Source organism: Felis catus, chromosome C1 (assembly GCF_018350175.1).
Source record: "Felis catus isolate Fca126 chromosome C1, F.catus_Fca126_mat1.0, whole genome shotgun sequence".
Taxonomy (NCBI): Eukaryota; Metazoa; Chordata; class Mammalia; order Carnivora; family Felidae; genus Felis; species Felis catus.
In genome coordinates, this window is record NC_058375.1 from 161,720,789 (window position 1) to 161,742,879 (window position 22,091).

Genomic DNA, 22,091 nt, shown 5'->3' on the forward strand with positions numbered 1-22,091 from the left:
CTGCTTTGTTAACAAGAAGTTAATGCTTTTAAATTAACCATAGATAATACTTTATTTGAAAATGCTGACTGAAATGTTGGGGAGGAGAAAAGAGAGAGATCTGGGAAATAAGCTTATATTCTTCTTTTCTTTTCTTTTTTAAATTTTTTTCATGTTTATTCATTTTTTTATAGAGACAGAGCGTGAGTGGGGGAGTGGCAGAGAGAGAGGGAGACACAGAATCCAAAGCAGGCCCCAGGCTCCGAACTGACAGCACAGAGCCCGACGCGGGGCTCGAACTCACGGACCATGAGATTGTGACCTGAGCCGAAGTCAGACACCCAACCAATGGAGCCACCCAGGTACCCTTTATATTCTTATTTTCAAATGCATTCTTATTTATTTTTTTTTCAGTATATTTGGATGGTTATAAAAATATCTTTTGCTTAACTATTATATAAAATTGGAGTTTCATGATTAAAATCACCCATAATTTTACCACTCACAGATAACTACAGTTAATATTTGGGTTACTCATGGATCGAATGCTGAACATTGAGTATTGTTAACATTGCTAAGATTATACTCTGCATATAATTTTTAGCCTTCCTTTTTTTTTTTTTTAACATCAAATTGTGTAATAATGCCTCACTGTTAGGAAACGTTAATTTAAATACACTATAAAAACAAGAAGTAATAGTGATTTTTTTGGTATTTATTTGAGACAGCCATTTTTGGTGTGTCTTTTTCACAGGTCCTTTTTCTTAAAGCAATGCATGCATTTGGTTAAAACAATGAAATAGTTCTGAAGGATTCAAAATGAAAAGCAATAATTGGGGGCACCTGGGTGGCTCAGTCAGTTAAGCATCTGTCTCTTGACTTCAGCTCAGGTCATGAGCTCACAATTCATGAATTGGAGCCCTGTGTCGGGCTCTGTACTGACAGCGTGCAGCCTGCTTCAGATTCTCTCTCTCTCTCTCTCTCTCTCTCTCTCTCTCTCTCTCTCTCTCTCTCTGTCTCTCCCCCCCCCACCCGCACCTCCTCCACTTACACATTCTCTTTCTCTCTCAAAATAAATAAATAAAAAGCAATAATGCATTTCCTCACTTTTCCAGAACCCACTCCTCCTCTCCAGGAGGCAACCACTTTTAATTCCAACTTTGTAATTTTTGAGGGATAACCGCCATATCTCAAATAATGTTTCTCTCCAGATATTTCTTTATCAACTTTAAACATTAACCATTGACTTCCAGACCTCTTTCCCCTACTTCCTCATCAACTTTCAAGGCCTGACCAGATATTAAGGGACACTGGCCCTAGATCTTACGAGCAACTAGAATTTCCTAAGCACTTATAATGTGTCAGGCACCCTGCTCTAAAGTTGCCGTTTTAATCCTTATAACAACCAGATGAGTCCATCTACATTATGCTAGTTTAAAGATGAGGAAAGAGAGATTCAAGGAAGCAAAGAAACTAGTCTGAGGGTGGCAGATCATGTTTGTCAAAAAATGGCCACAACAATATTTCTTGTCCCACCTGCTTTTCCCAAACACTGCCATTTTCTCTTGCCTTGGAATCTACTTTCTCTCTTTTTGAACCTGAGCAAGCCTTTGTAATTGAGCTGATGAATAGAACACTCTGGAAATACTGCTGCTTCTTGACTTATGAGGCTGGGTTTACAACAGTGGAATAGCTTCTCTCTCCCAGAGAGGATTCTCAACCGTGGAATCCAATCACCATGTTGTGAGGTTCCACGAAGAGGCACATGTAGGTTTTCTGGCTAACCGTGGCAACGTGGTCCCAGCCAACAGCTGGCATCAGCCACCAGACATGTGAGAAAACAGGTCTTGAGATGATGCTAGACTCCAGCTGTGGGGTCATTCTCATCTTCCCAGTCTCCCAGCTGAGGCCCCAAACATTGTAGAACAAAAAACAAATTGCCCCCATTATGCCCTGTCCAAATTCCTGACCCACAGAATCTATGAGTGTGACAAGGGTGTTTTATGCCACTGAGTTTTGAAGTAATTTGACACACAGAGATAGGTAACCAGAACATCAAGGCACATAAATCTGGTAAGTGACAGCCCTGGGGTTTGCACCTGGCTCTGTCTATCTCCAGAATCAACTCTCTTAGCCAGTAGGCTCCATAAATGTGCAGACTACTATTTTAGTTTGCTACAGCTGCCAGAACAAATTACCACACACTAGGTGGTTTAAGTGTATTTCCTCACGATTCTGGAGACTAGAAGTCTGAGATCAAGATGTGGGCAGGGTTGGTTTCTTCTAAAGCCTGTCTTCTTGACTTGCAGATAGCCGTCTCCTCCCTGTACCTTCACTTGATCTTCCCTTTGTGCTTGTCTGTGTCCTATCTCCTCCTCTTATCAGGACACCAGTTATATTGGATTACAACCCACTCACATGACCTCATTTTACCTTGATTACCTCTTGAAAGGCCCTATTTCCAAATACGGTCATATTTCTAAGGTACCGGAATTTAAAACTTTAACATATGGATTTGGGAAGCACAGAATTCAGCCCATAAAAACCACCCACAGGGCATTCTGGTGGTCTTGGGCCTGGAGCTCTCTGGCTTGTGTCTGTCTCATTTATCTGCCTCCCAGGGCAGTGGTTTTAGACCCTGGCCACCCATTGGTATAATCCGGTGAGTTCCAAAAAGAAGAGTTACAGCTAGGCCCTACCCCAGACCAATTAAATCACAATCTTTGGGGCAGGCCTGTTTTAAAAGTTCCTCCGGGATTCTAATGTGCAACCAGGGTTGAGGATGACCTCTCCAGAGTGGAGAAGAGGTCTGATGAGAGCAGTAAGTGAGCCAGCCAGCAAAACTGAGGGTCACTTGGGGCAGCAAAATTGCTGCTTTGGTTAGAGGAGGAGAAATAAAAATCACAGAAGATTCTTTCATGTTTCATAGTAGCTTAAGTATGAGGAAGATGGGGCAGTAAGTGGGATAAAAAACAGAAGATGTGAGGAAGTATCCAGCCCACTAGTTAAGATGTGAAATTTTATTACAGGACATTAGAAACCAAAAAAAAAAAAAAAAGGGAAAGCAAGAAAGCACAAGATAATTGATAATGGAAATGAAACGCAAATGAATAACCAGGGTTTAGTAATGAGTCTCCTCTCTTAAAGCCTGGTCTTCATGATTTACTTTGGAAATTTGTAACTGAGCAGAATTTATTGACTCTATTTTATAAAATGCAAAAATCAACCGCTGGCGTTATCGTTCAGCGTGGGAGCTCATTACCCACATGCCAGGAATCGCGAGTTTGATCTCCGCTCACAATCGGAAGTCAGAGCAGCCCCAGCCAGTCCCTACCTAGCCTTGTCTCGGCTACAGCCATTCAGCAGACCTCTATTCCGGACAGATTTTTCTTTCCTCCTGACTCCCAGTCTTTCCCTTCAGCTGTTTTCTGGGGCTGTATGTTGCTTGCAAATTGACACGGGGGATGCTGCCTATTCCTGAAGTCATTTTTATTGGTATTACTACAGTAAATTCTTTATGAAATAAAAATCAATAGTCACCAACATCCTGAGTAGTGAGGAAAATAATTGTTTATGGCACTCAGCTTAAGCTGTTCTGGTAATCACGTTGAAAAATACAATATTTATTCATTAGATCAAATTTAATGAGGCCTCCTGGCAGTAATTATAAAAATTACTGTAGCAGTAAATTACTAATGAGTTGTGATGTGCTTCCTACCTGTGAAGAAGGACTGGGGGTTGAAAAAGCCTGCTACCCAGATGATGATGTGAGGGAGGGAGCCCCCACAGGCCCGGCGCTGCTCTCTCACCCAGGCAAGAAAGGATCAGTGTACCCAGACCACAAAAGCAAACAAGAAAAAAAGACCAAGGACACACAACTGGAAGGGGGAGGGGGGGGGGTTCTTGCAGCTTCGAACGGGATCAAGATTAGAGCGTTCTTTTCCCCAAAGGTGAGCATCCTCTCAGCAACTTGGAGTTGCCAGCGTGCTGGGGTCACAGAGGAGCACTAATCTGATGCCTGGGAAGGCCGGAGCTTCTTATTAAGGCTGGGGAATGATTCCAGACACACGCCGCCCTTCAAGTCTGAGGGCTTGACTCTGACCGCCAAGGTCCAGGTCCTGCTCAGCGTTTTCAAAAACAGCCGCTAAGCGTGGCGCCTGCTCTAATGCAACCACAGTTGATGGATTTTACAAGCTCCTGGGGGCTTCTTCCTCTTCTGAAGGCTCAGGGCTAGCTAGAATTTTTGCTTTTCTATTTATAGCATGGAGCTAAATTTGTGTGTGTGTGTGTGTGTGTGTGTGTGTGTGTGTGTGTGTATGTGTGTGTATGTTTTGAAAGGACATGAGTAATTAATTTGAGAGCCTATATGTAAAAAAGCCAAAAAAAAAAAAAATTACATTGATCTGAGGGCAGGCACAGTTAAAAAAAAAACCAAAAACTTTAACAGAGTTGAACGGGAACATTATATCTTCACAAGGGATGGTTCAACATATCTTTGCACTATAGTCTACTAGCCTAACGAGACTACTGTGTCCATTCACAACAGTAGCCTTTGTTCCCTAGATGCAGAACTGCAGCCTGCGGGTGAGGGACCAGCCACACCAGGTGAGGGCCTTCCGGCCTCCAGCAGCTGGAGTGTGGTAACCAGCAGAAACGCCCACTGAGGCCTCCGCACAGCGTCCCCCTCAAAAGCATCCGTCTCTGAATAGCAGGCAGGCTGTCGTCTGGAGTGACAGGTATCTATTCAGGTAGTGGCTGCTATTGTCTTCTCCCTTGGAGCACCAAGAGGAATTTTGTTTCACTTTAAGGATTCTGACAGCATTTCAGAATGTCGTACTCCAAGCGGGTTCAATCCCTCCTCTCATGGGGAGGACGCAATGACATTAGAGTGTACATTTTTTTTCTTTAAATTGCAGATGCCTTAAAATGAGATTGTCAGGTTTGTTGGCTTGTCAGACTAAAGTATCAAGATTGTCACAGTGTATTATATCACTATAATATGATCATTGTACACGGAACTAATGAGTAATATTGTACTTAGTGGTGGGACTGAGTCACATTAACATTAGAAATGGTGAAAGCCTTGCATTTTACCAGAATCTAGGAAAGATGCTAGCTTGTGGGAGGTGAGGCCGGGATTTCATCATCCAGAGAAGGTCAGGAAGCTGTCTTTAAAGAGAGGCAGGTGTGGTAGTGGTGACAAGCTGAGGGCTGCGCTGGGGAGACCAGGGCAACACGGAGTGGGGGTGCTCCTTGGGGAGGCTGATTGAAGCACCTGATAGGTACTCAGCAGTGGTTTTCAAAGGAAGTAGTGAATGTCCATTGTGAGTTTTCTTCCCAATTAAAATCACATGCAGCTATGCTAGAAGCAATTTGGAGAGGAGTGTTATTTTACGTTTATTTATTTTGAGAGAAAGAGGGGCAGAGAGCAGGGGAGAGAGAGAGAGAGAGAGAGAGAGAGAGAATCCCAGACAGACTGTGCACTGTCAGCACAGAGTCCAACGTGGGGCTTGAACCCATGAACCATGAGATCACGACCTGAGCAAAGTCGGACGGTCAACCGACTTGAGCCACCCAGGTGCCCCAGAAGGAGTGTTATTTTAGTATCTGCCTTGCCCTCCTTGGCTATTTATTCACCCATTTGTTCATCCATCCATCCATGCATCCATTCATCCATTATCCATTAGGTGTTAATAAGCCCTACCATGTGCCAGGCATTAGGCACCCACTGGTATGGGTAATAGGCACAGGCCTGCCTGGCAGCCTTGAAGTGCAGGAGTACAGGTGTTGACCGAGTGCAAGTATAAACTAACACCTGGTGTCCAAGTGAGGTAAGCACTGGAGACGCCTAATGTATTTGGAGGAAGTAATGGTGAAGCTGGGAACTCCGAGGAGGAGGGGGGTGCGGTTAGGATGGGAGAGGTTGGGGAGGAGCTTCAGAGGTACAGGAAGCTTCATTCCTGGAATGGAGAGTGCTTAGCACCCGTGGGGACTGATGGAAGGTCAGAGGGACTGGAGAGAAGCACTGGCCTCTGGGGTCAGACAGACACGAGTTGGACGGGGGGATCACTTGACCTCTCTTAGTTGTAAAGGACTTAATAACAGTCCGTAAAGCCCTCAGCACAGGCCCTGGCACAGAGTAGAAATTCAGTGCATGGAAACAACCAGTATTGTTACTGCTATGTGGCAGGGTGAAGGCACCCAACTACCTGTTCTGTGGTAGATGGACCTTGTGGGCAGGGGTTGGATAGACAAAGGGAAAGGCATGTGCAAGCGTGATACCACAGGTATACCTGAATTAGGATGCAGAAGAGAACAGAAGAGTAAGTGCTTAACATTGATTCGGGATAACAGTAACCTAAACTAAACATTCATCAGCTTTGTTAGTGGTAAGCAACGCCTTCACGTGTGGTACGTTAGCTTGTACCTTATAGTTTATTTGAGTGGTACCTCCTAGATTTGTTCAGGATACAAACTGCACAACCATACTCAAAATCCCTGAATCCAATACACTGTTCTTGGCGTGCCTACAAAGTGGTAAATTTGAAGTCTGTTCTTTTTTTCCAAGGCAGACTACTCTTGCGCCTACTGCTGTTGAATGTTTCCTAAAACTGATAGGATTTAGAGGGATTATCGTTTCCAAAAGATGCGCGTAGCTTCCTCTCACTAATGTTACAGCAAACTGCATTCAGACTTGCAGAAGAAACATTTCCCATAAGGACTGCTAGAAAAGTTAAAAATGTGTACCCAGAACCCTTCTAGAAGTCAAAGATACCAGTGTTCAGAGTATGCACACTTGGTTCTTTGACACCCTGGGCCCCATTTCCCCATACTCAAGAGGGGCATGCTAAGATGAAGTGCCAAAGAACATCGTCGTCGATCCAGCATGTTAAAGCATGGATGAGATAATTTTGCATGGGAGAGGTGTGAACATATTTGTAAAGGACTAACCTGGGCCTGGTATTCCAGGAAAACGATTTGGCTAAATGCGTATTTTATTCCACTTGTTTCCTTCATTGGTATCTCCCCCTCGTTATTCTTGATACTAGTCTTTGTTGAGGGTAAACAAAGGGTACCCAATGAGGGTAAAATGCACTTCATTAGTATGCCTCTAGGTGAGACGTAGCTTTTTCCAGCCTGTACTTCCAGAAGGTTATAAAGCTCTTATTTGCTGTGAATTTTTGTCTAGAGGAAAAGCATTCACTGATGGGTTGACTGAGCTTGGTAACCAAAATGGCTGAACAAATGAGATGTGGGGATTCTATGCCGGCTTATCACTTCGGAATGCATAAAGCGGGGAGTTCTGGGGAGGGGAGAAGGGGGAAGAAGCAGGAGGAGAGCAGAAACAGGCTGGAGACTCACCAGTCCTGCCAGGCATGGCTTTGTTTGGCCCGGACTGTCTGTGGTAGGCGAGGGCACACGCGTATTCTCACGCGGCTCCACTCTCCCTTGCCTGCAAGCCCGCTGCCCCTGACTCTTTTTAGAGTGCCAGGTCCGAGTGTGGCTGAAAGAGCCGTCTGCAGAGCCTGCCACGTGCACATGGTCAGCTTTTTGTGGAAGCTGCTTATTGGGGGTACTTTAGAACTCGGCCTCTTTGTCCCACAAACAGCATACTTCTGTTGGTTTTTTCCCCCTAAATTGAACCACTCCTGTCCCTAATTGTGTCACTCCTGCTGTCACCTCCTAGCCATCAGAGCCCGTGGCATGGTTCTGATTGTGTTGCAATGCGTCCTTGAAGCATTCTTTTTGTTGTGTTCAATGGCTCTCCTTCAGCTCATAACACAGTGGTCGCACTGGATTCCTAGGGTCACCCATTCTCTGCTGAGGACCAGCCCAGAAAAGCTCAGTCGTAATGAACGGGGCTTCAGACGGACAGACGCACACACAGGCTTGAGAGCCCTCCTGGCTTCGGCCACTCTAACAAGATTTTGTCATTTGTGGCTTTTGCACATTGGAAAAAACTTTCATCTCTGAGTTTCTATGGGCTATAAATACTTGGTAGGTTAAAAAGGAATCATTCAGAACATGAAATAAACATAAGCCTGGCACGTACACAGCAACACACCTCAACGGAGCCCTTCAACTTGTAGGCCAGAGCTGCAGGAATCCGAGACAGGGTTTCCTTCATCTCCTCTCTCATTCACTTCCCTCCCGGGCTGGACACTGCTCTGGTTTATGACCTCTTTTGGTTGGATATTTTCCTAATGAGGCAGGAGGATTAGGTCTCCATGTTACTTACACCTTTTAGCCACGAAGTGAAAACTGTTGATTTAGTTGGGATTGGGGAAAATTTTCACAATGTCTAGAAAAAATGCTGTGGGTAAATAATATGCATCTACCACAAGTTGAGAAACGGGTCTGGCAGTGGGACGTTCTGTCTTGATTCTGAAACATCGCCGCAATCCTGGTCTTTAGGACCGTGTTTGTTTTCTCAAGTAGCTGCTTTCTTCTTATTTTTTCAGATTGTAAAAGAAACATGTGGTTCTTGTAAAAAAATTTAATAGAGAAAGAGACTGTGAAAGGTAAAAATCAGCCATATTTTCCGAAAATGTTATCATTACTATCTTGGTCCTACGCTTTTCTTTTTTTAACGTTGAGATATAAAACATACGTAGAAAAGTGCACAAATCCGAAGTGCACCTCTGAACATTTAAAAGATCTTTAAAAATAGTGCATATCCACATCACCACCCTCTAGATCGAAACATATCTTGTACCATAACAAACCCTATAGTGCCCTCTCCTAGTCAATACCGTCCCCGTGGTCTCTCTTCCAACATGTATAATATACAAATCACATCTTTATACTTGGTTCTCTCTAGATTACACCATTTGCACCTTGTTTTATGTATATCAGACATTTTTACAAAAACGGATCAAGTTCTTTATGGAATATTGCAGTCAGATCTCACTTTAGTATAATGTGAATTTTAAATTATGTAGAATTTATATGATAAAATATATAATATTACCATATATAATATCAATGAAATCACCCATATGCATTATGTGCAAATATATGATTTATATAATTATTGCTTTCTATGGTGTCTTTCTATGTCAGTAAACATAAAACATCGTTTATAAAGGCTGCATCCCATTCTTAGGTATGCCATCATTTGTAAACTACTTCCCCATGGTTAGACATTTGGCACCATTCTCTTGTGATTATATTTAAAAATTGCCATTCGGGTAACATCTGTGAGCAAACTTATTCCAAAAGCTTTGTAATCCTATTTTCCTGTTACTAAGTAGGACGATTGTGAAATACTTCTACATTTCTGTGTTGTGCATCTCTTTTGTTCTCTCCCTAGCAAGCAGTCACCTCATAGCGCGGCTAAAGGACAGCGTGTGCTTGTGCGCGCGCGCGTGTTCTGTTTCGCTGTTATTCCGCAGTCCCAATCCAGGCCAGTCTTGGAGCAGGAGACAGGAAGTATGTTTGGTTCCACACGCCATCCATGTCAGGAGGCTTTAAAATTCATTTACAAATTCTCATCAGGTTGCATTTCGTTTCTTCACAGATCCTTCTGGGTCTTTCAATTCACAGGAGCAAAAAAAAAAGTATCTGGTTCAAGTCCTCTGTGCAGTCAAGTTGTTGTAATGTCACCCCTTCCACTTGACTGGAAAGCACCTCCATGAGTACACACGGTACATTTTTTTTTTTTCCTACTTTAATCCTTGAATATCACTGCCCTGTTTCTCAACCCCAGCCCCCAGGCTTTTGGTACAATACTTCTTGTTTTTTGTTGGGAGTTAGAGTCTCTCATACAAAACTCCAGTGCTGTGGCTTGGCACATTTGCTGAATTTTAAAATGAGGGGTTCATTTAAAATTTTTTTTATTTTTTAAAGACATCTTTTATTTTCAGTCAAAAAGACAAGTAAAAATAATTCTCAGAGATATGTGTTTAAAGTAAAAGGGTTTTTATTAGGATGTTTGTTTATATTGACTCTACAGAATTCTTTTTAGTGTAGAAGCCACAGGGATTATTATTTCTTTGTCTTGGAATCCCTAGATCTTTGTGGGAGGCCTAGAAGAACCACTTTCTCTTCCATTTAAACAAATCCAATTCAATTCACTTGCATTGGCAGAGCACAGGAAAATCTTAATTTTCTCAGCTAAGGAGAGCAAAGTCTGCCTGGGAGTTTTTTAAACATGGATTTTTTTTTTATCCTATTTTTTTTTTCTTTTGGCCCAGAGATATAGATAGATAGATCCACTGACCGACCCTCTTCTCCAAAGCAACGAAAACATACGAATTTTCTCTCCTAAAACCCTTCTTGTCCCAGGAGATTATGTATGAATGAAAGAAAGAAAGTAAAATTTTCTTGTTGGCTTAAAGGAAACAGCCAAGCAAATAAATACTTGTTTTAAAAAATTCAAACAAACAGCTGAAAAGTAAAAAAAATAAAATTTGGTCTCCCATGGTCCTGTTACCTCACTCAGGGTTAATCATTATTAAGAGCCAGTGTTTGTATCCTGCATTAGAAATAAAATATGAGATTGCACTATTCATATCATGACGCAAAAAGCAGTTTTCATTCCACACTATGTTGGATACTGTTCTGTGGCAGTGAAGGGGAATAGAATATGTCACCCCAAAATATGCCACTTTGACGTGTGGATTATATTCAGCTAAACATCATCAAGACCCAGTAGACTCAGGAACAACTTTTACCCTTCCCATAACTGCCTAAAAGAATTTAGATAGGAGGGCTGGTGCAGAAAGAGAGCTATTACCAGAGATAACTTTTTATCTGAAAGACCTATCTACGTGGCAGGGCAGGCTTCTAACTACCAAACATCTGCTCTTGTTATCTTCCTGTGAATTGCCTTCCCGTCTTTGAAGCCCCAGGCCCCTGGCTCATTCCTTAGCTGAGGACGGCATATATTAGCCTCAGCTTCCTGACTTGCCCGTAAGTCTCACATCTTTGGGGCTCCTGTATGTACAAAATTAAGCTTTTCTCCTATTAACCTGTCTTATGTCAACTTAAGTACTGGACCAACCAAAGAACCTAGAAGGGAAGAAGGGGCAAAAAAAATTCCACTCCTGTATCAGAGCAGCAAGATCTACCTTGTTCTTGAATGGTATCAGAGAATTCCATAGTATGAACCCCTATAATTAATCATTTTCTATTAGTGGGCGTTTAGATTTTCTACCGATTTTTCTATTTAAAAGCCTAGGTAATGATTCTAAATATCTCACAGGGCCAATTACAGTTCTAGCCTCAGGTCATAAGCAGGCTCAGGGATAGTCACAATTGGCGGTTTGTATTTTTTTGTTTTTGTTTTTGGGTTTTTGTTGTTGTTGTCTGTTTGTTTTTATCCATTTCTGTTCCCAGAAAGAAAAGAATGAGGCAATCTACAACCAATTCTTGGCCCGCCTACCCAGTACAAAATTATAAATACAAAATCTCCTTCCCTCTTCCATCCCAGCCTCCCCAGTTTCTTCCTCACACCTGCCTTTCCCTTTCCCCCCACCCATCAGATGGGAATAAAAGGTTCCAAGAGAAAGTTTGGAGCTTGAACTAATTGAACTAATTGAACTAAGCATTTCTAATTCTAACAAGGTGTTCTTAAGCCAAAGGTATGGCATTTCGAATCCTGTGTTTGTGTTCCCCTTCCTTCGTGGTCAGTAAGCTAGAGGAAAATGGTACAAAGAGGTCAGTCTTCACACTTGCATGTTAAAATGGCAGAGTTCTGTATGTTGTAGTTATACTGTCAGCCCATGAAAAACAGACAAGATTTAGGAAATAGGAAGGCTATTTATGAGAACAAAATACACGATAGTTCACATCCCATATTTTCTTGATGGACACAAAGTGACATCCATACTGATTGACTGTCGGCATGTGCCTCTCCCCTGAGCCAGGCTCTCTGTGATGGATCAGCCAGGCTCAGGCAAGTGTCAGAAAGATGATCAAAAGAAAGAGCTGTCTGTAGTTGTTCCATTTCTGAAGAGATTGACAACTCACCCTAACAAAAGGAAACATTAGTGTGCTATTTGCGTCTCCAAAAGAGACTGTGATAAGATGACGTGATAAATGGTGGGGTGGGGTGGGAGGGAGGTTGCCATAAAAACACATAAGGTAGCTAAGTCGTGAAGTGCAAAGAAACCTCAGCTCGCACAATTGATGAGGCTTGTTTATTTTAAGAAGCCGAGCTGATCTGAACCGTGAGAGAGCCTGCAGATATCTCAGATGAGAGCCTAAGTTCTCATACCAGTGTTGCCCACAGCTTCAAGAGAAATCTTAAATACTATGTGCCTTCCCCTCTTCATATATCTTCCCCCAGTTGCTTTACTACGACCACTGATAGCTTGTGCAAGAAGACACTGTGTACCATGGAGCAAGAAGGAATTGGGCAAAACCACTGGGGTCTGGGTCTGGCCCAGCCCCAGCAGCAGGAGTTTGTATATTGGATTCAAAGAGCGTGTTTATTGTGATTCTGAAACAAACTGGATGAACTTGAGTGTATCCATATAAGAAATTGTCCCCTCGAAGATTATAGAGATGGCACCAATCTCAAGCATTTTCAGGTCATCTTGGAAGGCTCGCTTCCAGAACGTGTGGGAGTTGATGTGCGGAGGTTGCGTTTGGAGGTGAGAATGCTTTGACAGATGGCTCAAGTCCACATAGCACCTGGAGCAGCTGTTTTTCTCCTTGCTGAGCCTGCATTCCCAGCTCCCACAGTGCTGCTGGAGGTTCTCTTGCCCATGGCAAATCGGACCATGTCTAGCAGGTGGTAGGGCTCCTCCAGCCTGGGCAGAGGTGGTTCTGGATCTCAACCACCTGCTGCAGGAGCTCAGCCGTGGGTCAGGCTGTTTCCGCTCAGTGTCCTTGGGGTCTAGGCTTGAAGTGGGTCCCCAAGAAATGCTTGCTGAACTTGGCTGATTCAGAGGAGCTGAGGGCTCTGGAGTGCTTTATTTAGCATGGATCTCAAGATAGGCTTCTGACTGAGCTGTGTCTCATTCTCTGCCCCAGAGATCCAAGGATCTCTGCCACTCCTTCCCACATGCACAAACTAACTTTGGCTTTTGGAGTTTAAGGTGGAGACTACCTAGTGAATCAAGACAGGTTCTTATATATGCAACTCTCAGAGTGGAGAAGAGTCTTGTGAGCTTTGTGTAATGTCAGTAATGTAAGCACCGACTAGGTGGGGAATAACTTTATGCTCACAATTTCTTGGTAGAAAATATGGTCAGCATCAAATGCCAATGATAGCAATGGGGGAAAGTGGTTTTCTGATTTCTGAGAAACTATTTCTTCCTGCTCTGTGGGTGCTGGCCTCTACTATTACATCCTATTCGATGACCTACTTCACTATATTTCTTAAATGCCATACTTTCTCCTGAGACTTAAATTGGTTTAATCTTGGTGTGATTAATCTTGGTGTGTGTAAGCCCTGGGTGGCTTACATTTCACTTAAAGCTGTTCTGTTAAAGACGACTGGATGGGAGGTTGTGGTGAGCCTTTTACTCATGGTGCTAGGAGGGCTACAGTGAACAATAAGTCAAGCTCCATTAGTGTGTTTTTGCTGGTCAGTGGGAATGACATGATCAGGTTGTGCCAGCCACTAATTTGGTGACTTCAAAGTCCCTGGGAAGCCCTTACCCTGCTCACAGAGGAGGCCAAACACAGATCTGGGTCTTTCCACATTTAGGTGACCTCTGGGAGAGAAATGGACTCTTTTTCTCTGGGGCCAGTCTTTATATATTGAAGCCTTCTTGGACCTGTCTGAGCCCCTAGAGAAGCCACATCACAATTGTATCTTCTTGTCTTCTCTTGATCTTTGTCTTCATGACCATGAAAAACCACATTCTGCAAATAAAACCCAACTCTACCTTTTCTACCCCGGGTAGCCTCCTGATTCCGTTACAGGTTATGAGACCCTCTAATCCCTAGAGTACTGAGGCAAACCGGCAAGTTTTCATGAGGGTCTAAATTTTAAGTGATTTAAAAACAAGTAATTGAAGGAAATGGTGAATAAGCAGAAAGTCTGAGAAGGAAACTCTTGCAAGGATGGGGAGAAGAAAGGAGGCAAACAAACAAGCTTCAAAGAGGAATCAGGGATACTGGAGGGGGGAGGAAGAGGGCGGAGAGAGAGAGAGGACAATAAGAAGGCCAAAGAGAAATCAAATTACTTGAGTGAAAAATAAAACAAAACAAAATTGGCAAAAACTAAACTCAAACAACAATAACATCAACTCCCAGAGTCTTCCCCAAATTTCCTCAGATTAGGAACACCCACCAGGTGATCGGACAGTGACACCAGGTGGCTGATGAGGCCACACAGAGGAATTAGCCTAAATTATTTTATGATAGTAAACCAAACTTTGTTTTATAAACCAGCCCTCAGATTAAAACAGAATTGTAAGAAACCTAGAAATCATGTAATTGGATTTGACGTACTCATTTTACAGCTTGAGGACACTGGGTCCTCACATTAGCAAAACCGACCAACCAACCAGCCAAAAAACAAATACAATCCAGGACTGCAGGCATAGCACTTCCTTTTAACCAACTCAATGACTACAGCTTTTGTGGCTATTAACTTTAAAATATAAAAGCTACCTTTTGGTAAATAATGGGCAACTAATAACAAAAACGTAAATTGTAATGATCTGGGTATTATATTTGATCAATTTAGATGCACACAGGAGATTACTGTATAACGTTAATCATCACAAACATATGTGCAGTACCTGTTGAAGTATAATAGATTATTGGAGAGAGAAAAATTTGTCCAGCATTGTTTTATATTCTGGTAAGTTACAGAGAGCTATCTGTTATTCTGGGAGTAATGTCAGATATAGACCATGTGCTTCTGGTAGTTTTTAAATAATGTTATGCAGGAGAATCATCAAATGTAAGAGAAAATGGAGAAATTCTAAATATTTTTGGTGTTCTATATAGTGAATTAGAATACAGGGGTCTGTTTGTCCTAGTTATGTATGAATATGGTTTCATTTAAATTATGCACCAAATGAAGCATTTGGATGGCAAAAAAAAAAAAAAAAAAGCCATGTTCAGTATTAGAATATGAATCAGCAAGTACTAAGCACGCAGAATATCACCCCGGACTTTTATAAAGCAATTTGACTCTTGGAAGAAAAAACTTCTTATAGGGAGGAAAAGGAAGAAATGAAAATATTTAAGCAAGTTACAACTGATAATGGCATATTGAGAACTGGTTCTCTAACTTAAAATTTCTTACATGCCCAAGTCTTATACGTTATTGAAAATAAAGGAAAAATCTTTATGATTTCAAAGAGTGGTTTATGTAGTTTGATTTGTTTTATTGGCTATTTTTTTTAAGCTGTAAAGCCAATTCCTGCTTTGCTTTTGTCAAATTAAAGGGAAAAGAAAAATCAAACAAGAAAATAGCTATGTTAAATGAAATCAATGACCGTACTGAAGAACACACATGCTTTATCACTTTTGTGAACTATTTCCTATCCCTGTGTGTTTGCAAGTCTTTCTCTCTGAGCATCTCTGTGTATTTAGCAACTGCCAGTGATGTCCCCTCACCAGTGATGAGGCTGTCGATCAGGCTACCAAACATCCCTGTCGGGAGGTCAGTCTCTACCTTAGGGTACAGGACACACAGGGTCATGCCCTCGTGGGGCACTCTTTCATTCCTGCACATGAGCTCTGGAAATCCCTTGAAGAAGCCACCACATAATAGGGTGGGGAGGGCGAGAAACCACCGCCTTATCCAGTTTGCCCAGTAAAACCCCAGTTATGTTCAACACTGCCCTGATCAGATAGATGCACAAGCCAGTGATTCTGTTGGAGCAATCATGTTGATAATGATCCAACATTTATAATGTGTCTGTGCAAGCCTAAGTGAGTCTGTGTCATTAAAACGACATGCACAGAACACAATTATGGACTTTTCATTGACACACATTCCCACTTGGGCTGCTGCTAGTTCTCTGAACCGTCTTTTAGCTGACTTGTTATTAAATACAAACATGGCCCCCTTTTTTTCAGAGGGGACACATCTTCTCTCATTTTTGAAGCGCTATCTCATTGCAAAACATTATTATTCCATTTGTCCCAAATTAAACAATTTAATATTTTAGAAAAATACTTTCCCTTATTTAAATGAAAACAATCAATGTAGTTTGCAAAGTAAAAGGCAGGGTTTCATCTTTGAGACAAAAAAAAAATTAAAACAGAGAGAATAAGAAAGACATGTATTGTCTATTTGACAATCAAAACACTCCAATAAAATAAAATAAAATCGTGGTATCATAATAATGAGTTCTCATTCAAATGGTTTGCTCTGAACTAAATGGTGTTCTTTATGGAAAAGAATGTCAAACGGTTTAATTCAGTATCAAATATTCATGAGCTCTGAATGTGCTGCATCACCAAAACGGGTGCAAAATCATAAACAAATACTGTAGCGTGAAGAGGGATGGGAGCTAACAGAAGTGGACATCTGCATTGGTTTTTAACATTATTGTGACTTTAAGTGTAAGAAAGAGAGGAGTGAGTGCTGCTGTGGGGAGAAAAAAAGGGTGAGAACAGAACCTGGGTAGAGATTTTCATAGCTGCTTTTCAAATCAAAAAGCTACAAGTAGATCAGGGATTGGGCCATAATGTGACAGAGATTTTTAGACATTTCAGAATGGATCAGGGTAGTGTTTCTTTATTAGAAAAGATAGTGTGTAAACTGAGGTTTTGTTTTTTTCCTTTACGATTAGAATGATTACCATTACCAAATTACATATTCAAATTACCATTTGAATCTAAATTTAAAAATGAAGTGGATTGTGACCATTCAGGCAGCTAGATGAAAGATCAGCTTACGTATCGTCTCTTTGACTGTATTGTTTGCCCCTTCTGTGGCAGGACTTTGTGGGAAGACGTGTCTGTGGAAATACTGGAAATTACAACTAGAAAAACCAGCTCTGTTCTGCAAGCTCTGAGGTCTTCTTAGACCTCCCTGGAACAAACGGATTAATTTGGAGTAACAGATTTCTTCCTTTAGCCTCAGCCATGCTGTCTCAATGCCACACAGGTCTGTCTGTCTGTCTCTCATCTGACAGTGTTTGCCTCAGAGCAATGGAGGGACAACAAACAGTTCAGAAGGAGAAGGGAGTGTGTTAGTTGTCAGGGATAATATGCAGATTCCCTTTGCCTCACATGGGGCCATGTTCCACCATTTCCCAGCTGCCGTGTTTGCACTTTTCTAGAACTCACAAGTTCAGGAAAGGTTGACCTCTACCCAGTGTGTGAGGCAATCTATTAGAGGAGTTCTGTTTCCATCCCTGTAAGCATTCATTTGGAGTTGCCTAAGAAATCTTCTAAGAACTCTTACAAAACTGAAATCAACTCTCCCAAATGGCATGAAGAGTTTTTGGTTATTAACTCTACCGTCTCCTGTTAGCTAAGCTCATTTGTTTTCCCTCCGGAGAGAAGAGCTCTTGCATCTAATCATACCTAATCTTTCTGCAAAGATGTTTTCCTTAAAAAAAAAAAAAAGTGTAAATCAAGTTTTTCTAAATCTAATCATATGTTTTATGCATCAGGGGAACTTGGAATGTAAAGGAATCCCATGGTGCATCCTTCTGTAAAATGAAGATTTGCTCCCTTATTATTCATTTTTGTAAATCTGAATAATTATTCATTGGGTTGAAGGAGGTATGCCTTTATTTAGGTTTTTGCATTTGGTGCCTTTCCATTTCTTATTTTCCATGAGCTCCCAAATGGGCACACATTCTACTTTTTAGAGAAAAGGAAACATAGCAAACATACTCTCTGATTCTGAGGTCTTAAGGAGCCTCCAAATTCTGTGCCAGTGGATCATGATGAGTCATCGTCTGATCGAAAAAATAAACCTGCAGAAAACCTTGCTTCTGTCTTGCTCCATAAAGCCAGATATCCATTTCAGACTGTCTTGGTTCTATTCCTTCCTTCTTTCCCTTCATCTTCCCTTTTAGAAAATAAAAAGATTCACAGCATTCTTTCTCAATTTAAAATAAGATGGTGTCTATTAAAGCTTTATCTAGCAGGAATTCCCCAAATCGAGGGTCATGAAATTATGCAACCACCAGGGATTCTGGAGAGTCTGGTCTCTGAAGATGAAGTTAGAAATGAGGGAAGGTTTATTGTTCATTCAACTCGGCAGAAGCCACAGGGTCCTATGGCAAGGAAAGGCTTAGCAATCAGGGTGAGACCAGATTCCCAACATTTGTGTTATAGACCTTACTCCAAAGGGAAACTTTCTTGAGGTATTTTTCTACCCTGCATCTACTGGATCCCAATTAAAGGAAACTGTTTTTAAGACATGTCTTTTTCCCGTGATAGAAAAACAGGGTTTCTTTCTTTCTTTCTTTCTTTCTTTCTTTCTTTCTTTCTTTCTTTCTTTCTTCTTTTATCCATCTGGATGGGGAAGAAAAAGCATCTGATATTTGAGAAATGTAACTTTATTAATGAGAAACCTGTCCTACGAGGACATCCAGGTTTTAAATTTGGGAAATGTCCCAAACCTAAATCCCAGCCTAGAGGAGTCCAGTGCTATATGAACTGGACAAACTGGACTGTCCTTCAGTGAAGGAGACATGGCCAAGAGAAAGTAAGAATCACAAAGGCTGAACATTTCTGTCAGCTCAAGTCCTTGGAAAAAGCCACAATATGAGAATAAAGTGGCTGACTGAAAGCTTACTCAATCAGGGTTTCACACACTCTTGCAGGAATAAAAGAATTCCGGGCAGGGTTTACCAAGTGCTTTGGATGCCAGCAGGGGGAGCTCTAACTCTGGAAACCTGTCAGTGGTCACGAAAAGCTACTTACCAGGCCTAGACCTTTCCACATACTGTTTGTTCACCATTCCTGTGACTCCGGTCATAGAAGTCAGGAACAAGACCCACAGGCAATGTCACTGAACCAGAAACAGATCTCCCTTCCCATGGTCTCTGGAGGAGGAAAAGAGTTAACACCTTTATAGAAACAGAGCTGACTCCCTGGCAGGGTGAGAGAGGCATTTTAGGAGCTGCTGACCAGAGTCTTCCAAAGACAGCTGAGAAAAAGCCCCTTCTTTCTGCATTTTTCCCTTCCTCCGCCCCCAGGCACAACTCTCTCTCTGCCAGGAACTTCGGTTGGATCTGATACTTAGATGATCCATTTAACAGGAGGGGGGGGTCACCCCAGCTTGTATAAGCTGCCTGTGGTTGGAGTGAACCAGATTTCTCCATGCCATCAATCAGCTCTGGGTCACTGCTGGGTTTTCTCTGCTCTCACTTTGGGTTTTTAGGAAGGAGAAACAAAACCCTTAAGCTGTAACTGTATCAGGGCCAAGAGATTCCACCTCTTATGTCTTCTGTGCTTGGTGCAGAAGGTTCTGCAGAGAGAGGAAGAAAGCCTTACAAAACTCAGACACAGATTATTAAAAACCATTCCAGCCCATGAAATATCTGAGAAGCTGCCTGGTTCAGAACAGCCGTTCCCCCTCCCCCACGGAAACTTTTAGAAGTCCTAGGCCTTCTACAGTTCAAATGAATAAATGAAAAAACCCACTTAATTTTCTTTAATCCAGCCTTTCCATGATTCATCTGACCATGAAATATCTTTTCCTCTCCAGAGAGTGCCTATACTCTAGGCACTTGTGTTCTGTGTGGAGCACACTTTGAGAAATGCTGAGTATAGATTAGAAGCAAAATTCTAGGGGTGAAAAAACATGTACATTCTGCAGATTGGATGAGTCTAACTGTTGCTATAATTTTTTTTTAATTAAAATTTGTTTTTTGTTTATTTTTGAGGGAGAGAGAAAGAGCACGAGCAGGGGAGGGGCAGAGAGAGAGAGACATACATACACACACACACACACACACACACACACACACACACACACACAGAATCTGAAGCAGGCTCCAGGCTCTGAGCTGTCAGCACAGAGCCCAACGTGGGGCTTGAACTCACAGGCTATGAGATTATGACCTGAGCTGAAGTCAGACGTTTAACCAACTGCGCCACCCGGGCACCTCTATTGCTATGATTTTTGACAAGTCACCTAGCCTCTCTGGTCCTCAGTTTTCTCTTCTGTAGAGTGACAGTTCCTCCAGTTCTACAAATCTTTGTGGCTCTCTGCTGGAAGGGGAATGCCAGATCTTCCAATGCATTCAGAGTTCCTAAAACTTGTGCTTCTGAACATGGAAATGGATCGCACATTTATGCTGAAAGCAAGTTGTAGACCTTTGTCTACAAACAGACAAAATCATATGACAAGAAAAGGCAATATTCCTCTTTCTTTGTATTTGGCTTCTGAACCATGCCAGTCCTATCGCTACTTCTGTGTCTTTATCTGTCCACGTTGTCGAACCTGTGGAATTGCTGTATGCATCATTCTTTTTGTTTCACCTGTATAAGACTGCAAGGGTCTTGTTTTGTTTTCATTCATGTTATGAGTGGATTTTAATTTTCCAGGACATTTATCCAGAATTTTAACAGGGATTCCAGGGAGTGCAAGGATTTATAGGCTTCTCTGAACAACAGCATGCACCAGAGTACCTGCCCGTGGGAGTTAGGGACCGACATTAATGAAGTGGTTCAAGTTGGAAAGCGTACACCTGAAGGTTTATTTCTAAGGAGCTGTAAGAGGCGGTGATTGGAATGTTTGGGTCCTCTGTGCTAAAAGGACCTTTCTGCTCATTCCCCAAACCCTTGCCTCTCCTTTACTTGGGAGTGGAAATGGTATCATATGACCTTGAATACCTTTCCTGGGGGATATTGATCCAGGTGCATCAGAAGGAAGAAGGGAAATGAAGTTTTGCAGTATGACATTACTGGACATCCACCTTGCTCATGCCCGCCTGCATGTGCTTGTTCAACAGCGTTGAACAAATCCAGCAAATACTGGTTAAGCACCTTCTATGTGCCAGGTGCTTATTCCCATTAAGTGAAAAGTCTTCCCTTCTGAGCTCTGGCCCAAATTCTGGCATCTCTCTGAAGATTTTTCTGATATTTCCATCTTTCACTGATACCTGCCAAATGCCAAACTGTTACAGTTGGGGTCACACAATTGAGCACTCATTATATCCTGCCTTGTTGATCTGGTTGCCTATGAATCCCTAACTAGGAAGTAAGCTTCATGAGAGCAGGGGCTACATCCTAACACTCTTTTCCTTGCCCAGGGAGCTGCCCTAAATGCAGTTCACCAAATAATAGAGAATCACAACAGAATCTGGAGAATCCTTCTGATGACAGTTCTCTGCACCTCAGAGTAGTAAAATCTGTTTTTAAGCCAATGGTGTCTGTTGTGCAGCACGTGCTCATAACTGTCTGTCATGTCTGCTGTCTGTTTCAGTTGTTGGTTTCAGAATTAGAGGGTCTGATTTGGAGTTTACATCTATTTGTTATTGATAATGTTGTGCACTAGGATTTGTTAAACTTCACAGAAGTAAGTGCCTTTCTGGGTGGTCTGAATTCATCTCCAAAGGCAACTTCCACTGATGTGGTCTTTCCCCTAGCTTTCTGTTTTACTAGTTTATGGCTAATTATGAGGGTTTCAGTCAGATCAATGTAGCCACAGATGGCACCAACACCCCAGGTGGCCCAAAAGAGGATTTGTGGGGCCATGGCATCTGGGCTCCTTCAGAGAGACCTGCAGGGAAATTAGTGATGTGGTTGTGGTTGTGTGTCTCTGTCCCCCTCACACCTCTCTTCTTGGCATCCTCGTGTCTCCTGGAGCCTCTTCCTCTGCCTATACTGGAGCCTTAAAACTTAGGTGTTCCCTACTTCAAGGTCACTGCCTAAGTAAGGTGGGGACTGATAAGTGCTCACAGTGGACCCTTCCCAAGTGTGCGCTTGCCTGAAAAAGGGATCTCGGACAGGCAAAAGTCCTTCACCAAGCCTGACTTGACTGGTCTTTCCCAGTAACCTTTGCATAGCATTTTTAAAGTCAACAAAATGTTTTCATGCACAGTGTCAGTCGAGCTGTAAAACAAGCAGATGAAGTCGGGGAGGTGGTGGAGAAGCCGAGGACAGGTGACCTGCACAGAGTGCAGAAGAGTGGCAGGGCCAGAACCAAGTTTTTCTGACCCCCCCCCCCCCCCGCCTGTGTTTTGCCTTGAATCGTGGGATTCTTGGCAGATCCATCCCTCATC

At 42.3% G+C, this 22,091-nt stretch overlaps 1 long non-coding RNA gene across 1 annotated transcript; it reads left to right on the forward strand.

Moving 5' to 3' along the window:
- Window positions 1–278: 278 nt before the first annotated feature.
- LOC123379175 lies at window positions 279–18,908 on the forward strand. Its single transcript, XR_006583319.1, has 3 exons — window positions 279–341; window positions 4,543–4,715; window positions 16,840–18,908. It is a non-coding gene; the product is annotated as an uncharacterized LOC123379175 (long non-coding RNA).
- The last annotated feature ends 3,183 nt before the right edge of the window (window positions 18,909–22,091 follow it).